The 13,936-nt window shown below is 33.8% G+C and overlaps 1 protein-coding gene across 2 annotated transcripts in view; it reads right to left on the bottom strand.

The window, feature by feature from the left end:
* The window catches only part of shakB (Innexin family member shaking B), a 160,043-nt gene extending 152,478 nt beyond the window's left edge, over positions 1-7,565 (bottom strand). For both annotated transcript variants that reach the window (XM_086839211.1, XM_086839212.1), the window contains exon 1: positions 6,867-7,565. The gene's annotated coding sequence lies outside the window, so the exon portion shown is untranslated. The remainder of the gene's footprint in view (positions 1-6,866) is intronic.
* Between the last annotated feature and the right edge of the window lie 6,371 nt (positions 7,566-13,936).

Below are 13,936 nucleotides of genomic sequence, written 5' to 3'. Positions count from 1 at the left end.
TTCTCTTTTATTTGTCTTCTTTTGGTCGTTGTTCTTGCGTCTCTTTTGGAGTTGTGTTCCCCCTCATTTTTCTCCTTTTTTTTTGCTTTATGGCCGCATATCCTTATAATATTTTCTATAGTTGTCATCGCCTCGGCAACGGCATCTTTCCAGCCTCCATTGTTCATTGTATGTGTGTGTCCCCCATATATAGCTGAGAGTGTGTGTGTGTTTGGGGCCTGATTCATTTTTTACTGGCCACCCGCAACACACATCTATGAGATAATAAAGGAGCAAGAAGTTTGCTTTTGCCTCCAAGAAAAATGACCCTCAAAATGTATAGTATGTAGTGTAGGGGAAGGGTGGGGTGGTGGTTTTGGGTTGGAAAATGGTAGGTGGAAAGTCATTGGGGGCAAATGCATTTCACTTGAGAGGCTTTTGACCAGAGGCCTCACACTGCAAAATATTCACTTAGGGCGAAACTATTTGCATACGAAGTCAGTCAAGTGCAACGGGGCGGATGATTGATAAATATAGAAAGTAGAACTAGATACAAAAATGATAAGAATAACATTTATATAAATAGGAGAATAAAAATAGAAGAAGTAAAAGGAATTTATAATAATTATTATATAGTTTAATTACAGGAAGGATCTCTCTTGGATTTCCCCCATTTCCCTTACATAAAATGATTTTATATTAATTTAATATAGTTTAATTACTGTCAGGGAAAACCTTAAAGTCTCCTTTCCTTTTCCTTTTCATTAAGAAAATCTATATTAATTTAGTATAGTTTAATTACTAACAGGAAAAACCTTTAAATTTTATTTCTTTTTCTCTTACATTTCCCCCATTTTCCTTTCCATAATTTATATCCTACATGCAACGATTTATAGATTCTATTCCCTTTTATATTTGTATTTAAAAGCCTTGCATTTTCCAGGATATCTTTTCATAATCTATGGCTCTATTGCTGCCTCCTCTCAGTCTCAGACATCTTTTGTATAATTTAAAGCCCCGCTTCAGTTGGGATTTTCCGCCTTCTGCCTTCGTTTGCATAGGAAGAAAAACGAGCAAATGGAAAATGGAAGATGAAAAATTTAAATCGCGCATACGCCGCATTGGCCATTATTTCCACTTACAACTCTTCTACCAAATCGTCCTCCCCCCTCCCCAGCTCGTCCTGTTTGTATTTCTAGGACTTTTCCTACTCCCTCTCCAAGAGGAAGAGATAACTAGACTTGACTATAGTTTCGGTGGCTGTGTCTCACTTTGTTGGTGCTGTTTTTATACCCTTGCAGGGTATTATAATTTCAGTCAGAAGTTTGCAACGCAGTGAAGGAGGCACCTCCGACTATATAAAGTATATATATTCTTGATCAGGATCAACAGCCGAGTCGATCTAGCCATGTCCGTCTGTCCGTCTGTCCGTCTGTCCTTCTGTCCGTCTGTCCGTCTGTCCGTCTGTCCGTTTCTACGCAAACTAGTCTCTCAGTTTTGAAGCTATCTGAATGAAACTTTGTAGTTAGCCTTCTATATACTCTCACTCGTATATATGTCGGAACGGGCCGGATCGGACGACTATATCATATAGCTGCCATAGGAATGATCGGAAAATTTTTACAAAAAAATTTTTAACTTTTTCAGTTTTCAATAGAATTGGATCAAATTTGAGATATAGCCATTTTACTATACTCTACAATTTTGCATAAAATTTTATGAAAATCGGACTACTATATCATATAGCTCCCATAGGAACGATCGATAAATTAATACAATTAAATTTATAACCTTTTCAGTTTTCAACTGATTTTCATCAAATTTTAGGTATAGGCATTTAATTTAAGTCTTAAATTTTGTGGTAAATCTCATGAAAATCGGACGACTATATCATATAGGTGCCATACAAACGATCGTTTGATGTGGAGGAAAAATGCAAATCAGTGAATGTAAAACTGTAAATATAATATGTATAGGTGAATGAAATGAAAGCAGGTATTACTTCATTGTTTTTTAACACAAAGATATATAATTTGTATTGTATGGTTTTTTATTCATAGAAGTTCTATCTGCAAGGGTATATAAACTTCGGCGTGCCGAAGTTAGCTTCCTTTCTTGTTTTATTGTTGCTTTTTTATGCGCCGTATACAAGTTTTTATTCTCTGCTTTATATTTCGCTGCCGCCCCCTTTTTTTTGGGCGAAAAACTTTGCTTTTATTTATTTCCTGCCTTGCAAGTGCCAGAGCCACGCCCCATTTGAAATGGAAATGTTCTCAGCCATTTTATATTGTGTTTAATACAATTTAAAGTGCAGAATGTCGGGTGAGTAAGGGGAGGGAGAGGGGTTATGGCTTTCGCTGAACAATTTTCAACAATCAAAAAAATTACACTCACACACACATATATATAGTTTGTTTTTTTTTTTACAATGGCAGATAATTTATGAACTTGTCAAATGTGTCTCAGTTTTCCTCCCGTTCCTCCCATTTCCAAGCGCTCTTTGTGGAAATTTATTCATGCCTTTGCCGTTCGGAAAAAGAGTTTTATTTATTGTGATCGTCGTGGCGCAAAATACAAAAAATGGGAATAAAAATAATGCAACAAAAAATGGGAATTTAACTTTATGCGAAACACAAAACCCAAATGCATAAAAGGGCCATACATTCCATGGCTGGCTCCCCTTTGACCTATCCCCCTCTGTGTAGCCGCCCATGGCAATTATTTGTGTGTGTTTTTCTGGCTCCCTTCCGCTCTTTTTGGAGCTCAAATTAAATTTACAATTTGTTTGACCGAAACCAAAAAAAGCTTAACAAAATCATTCTGATAGCTTCAACCAGAAAAAGAGAGGGAGGGAATGAAAAGTCTGGCAATTGCCGGAAAATTGTATATTCACTTTAAAAGGGCAGGGGGCAATGTCCTGTATGGAAATTACCCGGGAACCATGAGTTGTGAGAAAAATCAGGGGAAGTACTTTAATACTTGGAATTATTTAGAATTAAGTTACTTCTGAGGTATTTGCTGTAAAAGAAAGAACGGCCACACTGAACCAAGTGATCCAGGGAGATTAAATTAACTTTGGATACTTTTTATATAACGAAATGTAGAAGAATATTTAAAATATTTGTTTAATTTTGTATGGGGAATTTACCTTAAGCCTTGGTATACAATATCTTGTATAATTTAGTATCAAAATTAGGGATCCTGTTAAGCATAAAGATATATTAACTGAAAGCAAGAATGGGCACACTTATTCTATTTAATAGGGAAACAAGGAATCAACTTAAAAATCCCTTTTTTAATAAATAATAAATAATAAAATAAATAAAATATTTCAAGTGACTTTTGGGACCACTTATCATCTTTACATATTAATTTCTTCGACCTGTTCTACAAGTATGATATTGAGAACGCTTTTTATCTCTCAACTTAGTTCAGGTTATGAGGTTAATCCAATTTGATTTGGCGTGGTTCCATTTTGTACGCTTCATAAACCCATTTTCATTTCTATTTTCATTTGTCGCTCTTTTTTTATTGAATTTCCATTTCGATTTTCATTTGCTCAGACATTTTCCAATGGCTAACAATGTACCCGGCATTCCAACCCATCATTGCTTTCAACCCCCCTGACATATTTGTGATCTATCAAAAAGCAATTCACTCAACCAAACCATCAGCATTCATTTGGATTCAGACCAACCAGCCAGCCGTCCATCCATCCATCCATCCACCCATCCATCCAACCAACCATCTATCCATCAATCAATCAATCATTATGCTCATAAAAATTAGCAACATCAAGCGGTAAACGGAACAAATGAAATGCCCTACCCAAAAAGCCGCAAAAATGTTTGCATTAAAATTAATTATAGCAGAAATCAACGCTTTTGATGAATACAAATTACAATGTGGGCAAATGTGAAAAATTAAAAAGGGGAAAGGGTTATATAAGGGCGTTCCACGGGGCGTATGCGCAATGCCTTTAGATTTGACCCACGACGACAATAACACCTAAAAATCCATCAACACTCAATGCCACGCCCCCGAAAACTGGGCTACATCATGTGCTGGAAGGTTTACATTTTCACTCCAACACCTTTCGAGTTTTCCCCAGCGGACAAATTGGAAAACAAACACATGAGAAAACTGGCCAGGGAAAAACACGAATAATTGATGGTCTTTCCTGAGAATAAGATACTACATTTTAAGATAAAAATTAAGAATAACAAAACAATAAATGCAATTCTAACTTATTTTATTTTATTATTTCATAGCAGATTTTTCCCAATTTTTCCTATAAATAAATCCCCAAAGCATATTGCTTTGATCACCAAACAAAAAACGTAGAAATTCATTCTAAAATTCTCGCAAGACATGTGATTATATGCCATTAAAATCCATAAACTCACAAATCAAATACCAATTTAATTTATTTGTGGCTTTTGGCCACTTCATTCGTAGAGTTTTCTTGTTGGGAAAAACCAACAAACAGGCCGAAAAAGTCAGGCGACCCCTGGCTCCCCCACAAAAGTGTGCGCTGTGAAAGAATTTTATTGTATTTATTGCCGTGAACCGTGTGTGTGTGTTTGCTTCGGTGGGCGGTTGGGAAAAGTGGGCGTGGATATGTTGGAAAAATCTTACAAGCCGCTGAGTGACAAGGGAAGAAAGGGAAAACATTTGCCGTGAATGTTTGTTTTATAAACGAACTTTTTTATTGCCGCAAAGTGGTGAGCAACAAGCCAGAAAGGTGGGGAGAACTTTTACAGCTTACAAAGATTTTTTGGAATGCAGTTTTCCACTGCACTGTCCAAGTCTGATGGATAATTTATTTAATACCTTTGTTTGTCATCTGATTGTGTGTGTTTGCCTCTGTGCTTTGTAGCCAGAAAAATAAAAAAAATGAGAGAAAAGCCTTCCCTTGACTCTTCATTTCCTGTCTCCAAATTCGTTTGTTTGCCTTTTCTTACACGAAGATAAAAAGTAAGGAAGTAACTTAAATACTAAATCATTTTTGATACAAGATCAAGGGACTTATAAACTTACTTTACTATTTAGGGAAATAGATTTTATCTTAAATTTTAAAAATGTTTGGCACATAATCATGGGGTATCCTTCCCTATTTAAGTATATAGATTTCCTCAAATACTTATCATAGATGTAGTATTTTTTTTACCTTACTCAACTCCTTGGTTTTCCTCTCAGTGCAGATAGAAATCGGAAGTGTTTTTTCCCATTTTCCCCTTGGCTCCATCTGCTTTTTTCTTCTTTTTTTCGAAGGGAAGGCGAACTCTTTGATTTGATTAGTGCTATGCCATCCCCATCGTCGTCCTTCAACTGATTGCTCTATGAATGAATCCCAATGAATGGCCAAAAAGGAGAAAAAATCATTCCCTTTACCCCCTCTACCTATCTCTCTATTTTTGATGATTTTTTTCCCTCAATTTTTGAGCTACGAAATTGATTTGGCTTCGTCAGCGTTTTTTCGCTGTGTGCCGGTATGTAGGATCTTATAGATATATATACTATAGATATATATACTATATATATATAGTACTATATATATAGAAGCTGGATTCTGAAATTAGCTTGTTTCCTGAGCTGTCGCACATGTGCTCTGAATTTTTAGCTCTCAAATTGAGTTACGAAAGTGGAATGATGTTAATGAAGCTCCAATGCCAATTGGCCAAGAGCTAGGGTGAAATTTTGTTGATTTTTCACTTTGATTTTTAGCAGAATGTTGCTCTCTTATTGGTTTTTCTGTTTTCTATTTTCTGTTGGAAACTATTTGACATTGGGATGGGTTTTCTTTAACTGGAATTCGCAAGGAACTTGGTATTTAATTTTGTTTTATTTTTAGTGGTATTTGTTAATATAATCTATTTATTAAAAAGATCATAAGCTCAACTTAATAAAAGTTCTATAGGTTTTAAAATAATATTTTCCATAACATGCTAAAAAATTAATAATCTTGGGTATATAACTTTTGGCTAATAAAAATATTCAGCGATTATTGACACATCTTTTTAGATATTTGATTTAAAAGTTAAAACGTTTCAGAGACTTTAAATCATTTTAAAAACGTTTAACATCAATTTTTGTTTTAATACAATTATTTGTTAACTTTATTTTATATTTGAACTTGACAAAAATCATTGTTTCTTTAAAAGACAATCTTTTTCTCATCTCAGAAGAGCTTATCCCATACAAATCTTAGTTATTTAAATTTTATTTGCCTTTTCCATACCCTAATGTATATTTTTAACTACCACAATACTTGCTATAATAACAATAACAGTCAATAAAAAATTATAATCCATTACAGAGGCACACTTTTGTTTATTTCCCACCCATCTCCACTCAAATCTCAACCGCTTTTTGACATCACCCTCAGAGATTCCTTCACATTTTTCACTTGTTCCACTCATTAGACACCCATTAGTCAGCGTAATGCCCGCGTTGATCTATGCCAATTCATTCTCCACCCAAAAAAAAATAAGAAAATGTTTTCCCCTAAGGGGGAAGAAGAGAGGAAATTCTGTTTCACCGCACAGTTGCGACTCATTAAGAAATCATTTTTCACAAGGAGCCAAGCAAACACTGGCGGCCAGAAGATACAACAAATAAATATAGACAATTTGAATTTGAAACAAACCAAGAACGAATAAAAATACAAAAAAATCAAAATCAAAAAATGGTTTTTCTAAAAATAGAAAACGTGGAGAGTGAGGAACAAACACACACTTGTTGAAAATGAAAACAGGGAGAGAGTCATGACCTCTCTACCAATTTTCCCATCCGGAAAATGTCCCCCATTAAGGCATATCTTAAATTCCAGATAGTCTTTACAAATAATCCCGAAAAGTCGGAAAATTTATTTTGTAATCACTTACCTTGATTTTGTATTTGCTTGTCGCTCTTATGCTTGTTGCTCCATTTATGTGTCGTCTCCTGTTAGCATTGTAATTTATTGATTTTTATTTAATTTAAATGCGAACATAGGGGGATTTTCTTTTAATTTTTTTGGGTACGAATGCAATTATTGAGTATTATGGTTTAATTGTTCTTTGCCACCACACTTTGATCTTTTTTTCGTTCACTGATTTCCTCGTGTTTTGTGTTTATTGTTGACTTTTGTTCATCGCTTTCTCTGGCTAGCTTTTATTTTACTTATTTATTTTCTTTTTTTTTCAGTTTGCATAATTATTCTGTTTTGTTTGTTTTTGTTTTGTTTTGGTTTTTTTTTCTCGTTAATAACTTAAATGCAATTTGTTCTAATTAATTTATATGATATGTTGAATTAATTGCATTTTACTTTCGTAATATATTTGGACTCTATTTCAGTCTATTTGAGCTTTGTTTACTATTATTTAATTAAGTATCAATTAGTTTTTTTTTATTATGAATTAAGTTATTTAAATTTGAAAATATTTCAAATATATAGAAGAATTTTGTAATAATGCAATAGTTTTTTTTATTTCTGGGATTTTTGTTTACTTTTCTCTATATTTTTTGTCTTAAAAAAGGGTCTTCTTTTTATTGGCGTCGTTCTATATCAGAGCGTGTCTGTAAAAGGAAAAGCAAAGAGTTTGCTGATTAGTTTTTGATTATAATAATTAATTAAATATAATATTCAATACTTTGAGTAATAGTGAAAGAATCTTTTGAGCCTGTATTTTTTTATATATTTAAAGATATCACTTGCAATATTCTATTCCACATTTCCTTTTTGTTTCTCAGTAGTAAAAAGGAAATATCTCTACAAATACTTATACTTTTTGGTTAAAAATTTTCCTTAAAATTTCCTTGATAGGGTTGTATATAATTTTCTTGAATTTTCTTATGCCATTCTCTTTCTCCAATGACCCAAAGACAAAATCAAAGATGGCCGAAGAGTCAGCAGGGTAGAAGTTGTTGCCGTTCCCATTGAATTATGCTGCAATAAATTTCACCTCATAAGCCAATAATGACGAAAACTTTTGTGTTGCACATTTCGTGCCATGCGGCTGGCCTACTCCTGCAAAAATTTTCCACCCAATGCCCGAGAAGCGCGATCCTTTTCCGACCTGCATAACAATGTCCTACATTCCCAACACGTACCAGCGACAACAGCAACTGTGGATGCTATTTAACAAGCGGGCATAAGGCGTGGCATGCCACCCAATTTTCCACACACCCCACCTCAGCCCACCCCACCTTTTTCCCAGCCAGAGTGAGCGAGTGAGACAGACAAATGCGAAAATTGCATACGAAACGTAACGGAAATGCAAAGCCCAAAGTTATTGAGACAGAAGTGAGAGAGAGTCGGAGAGAGAGAGAGAGGGGGAAGGTGGGAAATGTGGAAAAGGCGAGGCGAAATCGGGCTTGTCAAACTTGCATATATCTATATATATGTATAGGATATATATATCTGTTCAAATATATACATATACATACATGCCTATATGCATATGCGGGCCATGATTAAAGCCAACTTAAAGCGAAACTGCAAAAAAGGCAACGCGAAAAACTTGGTAAGAGATATGGGTAAAGCAAGTTGGCCAGAGAAAAGCCAAGCCAATGCAGATGGAAAGCCTTCACTTAAAGAAACCCGATTGTATTTTTCATTGTTTTCAAGGCTTGAAGTCCAAGGAAAAGCGTCTAATTTGAGAGAATCTAAAAAAATGGCAAGAGAAAAGTTATAGTCTCTTAAAAAATATATATATTTTCCTTACCAAACTTATATCAATCTTTAGATAAAACATCTCAGGAAGATAAATGATCATTTTCCCAATAAAAAAATGATTTTCATTACAATCTTTATATAAAAATGACTTTATATACAAATGATATTTTTCCCTAATTGAAAAATGATTTTTCATTACAAATTTCAAATAAATTAACTCCTAAGAGTGTAAACCAAATTTTTTCAAGTGCTTAGAGCTGCACATTGAGGTGACTGCATAATATATGCACACACATCGCGCCTTTCCAACCATTTCTTTCCCCCCATTTTCCTCGATTTCCCTTCGCTTGATATATGGTCTTGTACAGTTAAGTAGTTACTACTATATACTATGGAAGGAGGGGGGCCAGCACAAACATTTCCGGGGCTGCTTTCGTTTTCAAGACAAAGCCAAAAGTCGAACTTCTTCTTGGCCAAAAAGGGGTTGAGGCTTCACCAACGTCGTCGTCGTCATCATCGTCATCGTCAGCTTTTGAATCTCGGTCAACAGGGAAAAGCAATTCCCTCCCCTCCCCTTACTCTAAAACACAGAGAAAGACAGAGAAGAGGAGTGAAATGGAAAATTCCGGGCGACATAAATTGGCGGCGGTTCTATGTGTTATGTATGAAAAGTCATGCCATTAAATAAATATTGTGTAATGCGATGTCTATGCCAGCCAGTCTCTGATTTTGCTCCCTATTTGGCTTTTAAACTATGTAATTAAGTTTTGGTGTTTTCACTTGTCTGATTTTGTTAGTTTAACCAATTTGCATATGCCACGAGGATTGGAGCTGAGTCTGGAGTCTGGATTTTCATTTCCTATTCGCATTTAGCGACCCTTTCACGCGGCTTTGTATAGTTCTTGGCTTAAAACAGACTTTTGTTTGAAGTAGTTAGTGGTAAAAGTTGGAAATAATGCAGTTTAGTTGTGATTTCAACTATTTAAGTGCTTGTGACATTAAGCCAAAAAATCAAGCAGTAGAATTGTTTAAAATTTTAAGGTTTTTGGTTTATTTTAAACAAAGATTTATAAGCATTTAAGTGGCAATGAAATAGATGAGCATTTTCTTAACTTAAGCATTGAAAACTCTATTTAAAATAAATGCAATGCAGATTTTTTTGTATATAAATAGCTAATATATTTAAACATGAACATTTATTGCATAGAAACTTAATGCATTATTTATATTAAAACTAACTACCCTATATTTCTTTCGCTTTACCTATAGCACCTTAAAACACTGCTATTTGTTTTTTATTAAATTCTTGTATTGATTAAAAAACTTTATTATCCTCCTTTATTTTTTGTGTCATTAATAAATCCCTTTGGCTTTGCCTTTAACTAGCACTTCTCTCCTCTACTGCATAAGTACAATGTGTACCCTATTCTTAGCTAGACAATTTTTCATCTTCATTCAAGCACTTTAACTAAGTTAGTGCATCGTTATGCACCCAACAGCCTCATCTGCTTGTCCCTTGTCTTCTCTCTGTCTCTGTCTCTGTCTCTGTCTCTGTCATATCCTTGCTTTCCCTCTCTCTCGCTCTCTCTATCTCGCTCTCTCTGTCTCTCTCCTTGAGCTCCTGTTCTTCTTTTTGCTATTCATCGCCATCGCGAGGCACGCTTATTCACACTTATCGAAGCATACTTATGGGCGCAGGCGAAGCTTAAGTGCAACATTGTTGATGCTGTGGCTGCACCCACGGTAAAAAATTATATAAATACTTTATTTTTAATAATTTTTAAAGAGGAACTATTTAAAATAATTGTAAGCTAAGGAATTATAAACCATTTTCCACCTTGAAAAGTAAAAGAAGAATTCAAGTTGCAGAAAAATGAATTAAGTTTTCCATGTTTTGGAAAATTAAATATTAAATATATGATACATATATAATATGTAAATATATATACAATTTCCTATAGAATCTTAATAAAGGTTTAAAATTCTATGGTAAACTTTTAAACACTTTAGACTTCAATTATTTGCCTGAATCCCATCTCTCAGTCAAGTTTAATTGCTTATTACGAGCTCTCAAGTTTTCGCTCAGTGTAGACCAGCTGTTTTTATTGTTGTCCCTGTTGTTGCTGCTGTTTGGTGAGTGTAAAAATGGCGTGTTTTTTTTATTTTTTTGTTTTTGTTGTTCCTTGTGCGCTGCCTCATTGCATTTTCGTTTTTGGGGGCATTCGCTTGATTATGTATATTTACCCTAACACATTGGGCGGGGCTGCAGGACGAGGGGAGGGGAGAGGAAAGGGAGGCCGAGCGTGTAATTGCTATTTACACTGGCGCACACAGATACATACACCAACACACCGACTTTCACTCACACAGACGCAGAGAGACAATTATGTTTGTGTGCCTGATTTGATGGCGATAGGAGGCCAGGCCAGAAACCAAATCAAAGCCAACAGCAAACAAATAAACACAAACACCAATACCAGCAACATCACCAACACCAACAGCAACACCAACACCAACCCAAGCACAAAAGGAAGGCACACACACACACAGATACAGCACCTAGCCGCTCTGATGCTTATGTATGCAGAATTTTGCAATGGTTTAATGCGCGACCTAAAGACCATTTAAACTAGGACAAATGAGGCCAGGCGCAGGACCCGAGAGCCCGAGACTCATAGCCCCCCAAAAAACCCGACCCCAAACCGATCCAAACCCAAATCCAAGCCGAAACTGAGGCCAACAATGGAGGGATATGTCGAGACAAACAATAAAGGAAGTCACTTTTGTTTTTAGTCCGCTCTTTATATACATATATTTGCCATTATGCGCTGCTCCAATATCAAGCAGCAGCTACTTGTCTATATCTGTATTTATATATACATATGTATATATTTATATGGATTTTTTTTTTTGTGGGGGCCTCAAAAAAAAACCGCTAAGGATATGTGACACGTTCCCCCACTTTGGCATTGCCAGTTCTTTATTATTTGCGAGTTGGTTTCCGCTTTCCTGCTTCAAAATTGGGTCAGCGAAGGAAAGGTCTTTGTGAAGAGTGGAATGATTGGTTGCCAAAAAACTAACTTAAATCAATGGAATATATATAGAAGGCCTGAAAATATTAGTAAACAATCTCTAAAGGAACAATATTCCATCTTTATATCCTTGTAGGGTATCATAATTTTATTTAGGTATTTGTAAAAAGTGAAAGAGTCATTTAAGGAAAATATTCCGAATTGAAATTAATAATTTTTTAAGCAAGTAATGATCGATTTTTGATTTGACGGATTGACCGAATTGCTACATATTTCGGTTTCCCTTACAGGGTATTAGATTTTTAGTCAAAAGCTTCAAAAGTGGTAAAGAAGTCATTTCCGACCCTATAAATCATATATATTCTTGATCAGCATCATCAGCCTAGTCGATTTAGCCATATCCAGTTAAAAATTTTTTTTTTTTTAATTTTTTTCAAAGTTTTATAAGGGGTTACATTGTTGAAATTTTCGAAAATTTATAAAAAATTGTAATTCTTTTAAAATATTAAATTGAGTATGCAGATTTATTAAACTAATAAAAACTAACATGGGACTGCTTTGATTTGTCAAAAAAATTTTCATTTAAAAATATTTTCTTAATGATTATTTATTAATTGAAAGAATATAAATATTTAAAGTTTAGTTATGATTGATTTGCGACCCGAATAATGTTTCAATTGAAAATTTCAAGGGTATATAAACTTCAGATTTCCGAAGTTAGTTTTCATTCTCGTTTTATTTTATTTTATTAAAGTGGTTTTCAAAATTAGAGAGGGTTTTTTCTAATTGTATTTAACCTTTAGTAAAGGCAAAAATGGTAATTGATTTCAAAACTCTTTTTTGGAAATTTTACAATTAACGAAAGAAGTGTATTTAATACATAAAATAAATATTAACAAATTTAGAAATTAAACAAAGCTGTTGAAAGTAGTCAGAAACAAATAAATATATAACTTCTGGTGTTAGTGTTATATCAATAATATTATTGAATAAATATATGTAAAAAAACGTTTAAATTCCGATTGTTTACTTGCACAAATAATTCATAATAACTAAGAATAAATAAATATATATATTTTTTGTTGGCCAATTAATATAGTTGTGTGTCTGTCCTGTTCCGGAGTGTTTTTGATGCTGGCACTGAGTAAATTTATATTATTTTAATTTATTTATAATATTTTCCAACCATTTAGTTGTTCGCCATTTTTTTCTCTGTCTTTTTTTGCATAATTTTTTATTGCCTTTGTTGTTCATTTCATGTCTGACTGGGTTTTTTTTTCAGTTCCTATTTTTTAATAGCAATTTTCAGTTTATGGACATGATTTCCTCTGACGCTGCCGTTCCAGCTTATATAAATAAATAAGAATGTGCAAAAAAACAAAATTGAAATGAAATTTCATATGTCATTATATTGCACAATTATTCCAATTGTTTTTTTTTTTTTCATTCAACTTTTGCACTCTGCGTTTTATTTTTTTGCAACATCTATCAGTCGATTTTTTTTTTTTTTTTGTTATATCTGCATATTAAATGTGAAAGCACCAACATTTGCATTAATTTTTTGTGGCCATTTTGATGTGATTGTTTTATTTTTTTTTCGCCCTCAATTTTTGATGATTTAATGTGGCAAAATGTGCGGAACCAGTTCCGAAACATGTATGGAAATGGCCCAAAATGGGGCCAAAATGCCAGCGGGAAGCATTCTCTGACAATAATTATTTGTAATGGAGGAAGCCAAGTGGCCATTTCTTTACGAAATTCTGAATAATTTTACAATTGAGCAATAATGGATGTGACAGCGTTCATTTTTTTTTTTTCTTCTTTTTTTTGCAAATATGAATAAATTAAAAAGACTAAAATGTGTAATCAGGGTTTAAAATAATATGGAAATATGCTAAAGCATTTTTTGTTTATTATGGAATGCAAATGGATAAATGCATTTGTAAAGCTTAAAAAATATATATATATTTGCAAGCACTATGCTTCTTTATACTTTAGTTAATTCTGAAGGGTGTTTTAGTAAATATTTATACAGGAAAATATTTGATTATATTTTTAGCCCGCTTGTTTGGCAAGAAATTTACCATTTCTAGATGCTCGACCTTTGATCAACATTATGTAAATATTATGTTGACTTAGGGCTATAATTTAATGCTTCCATGGGCTTTATAAAATTCCCCCCACAAAGATAAAAGAATTTGTCTAATTTGCAGTAAAAGTAAAAAAAAATTCATATATCAAATGCCTTAAGAGATCGCAACAATGG

The sequence above is a fragment of the Drosophila serrata genome, unplaced genomic scaffold (genome assembly GCF_035046125.1).
Source record: "Drosophila serrata isolate PLE 108 unplaced genomic scaffold, ASM3504612v1 contig_362, whole genome shotgun sequence".
Classification (NCBI taxonomy): Eukaryota; Metazoa; Arthropoda; class Insecta; order Diptera; family Drosophilidae; genus Drosophila; species Drosophila serrata.
Note: the sequence above shows the minus strand (reverse complement) of the source record. Positions and strands in the feature narration are given on the sequence as shown.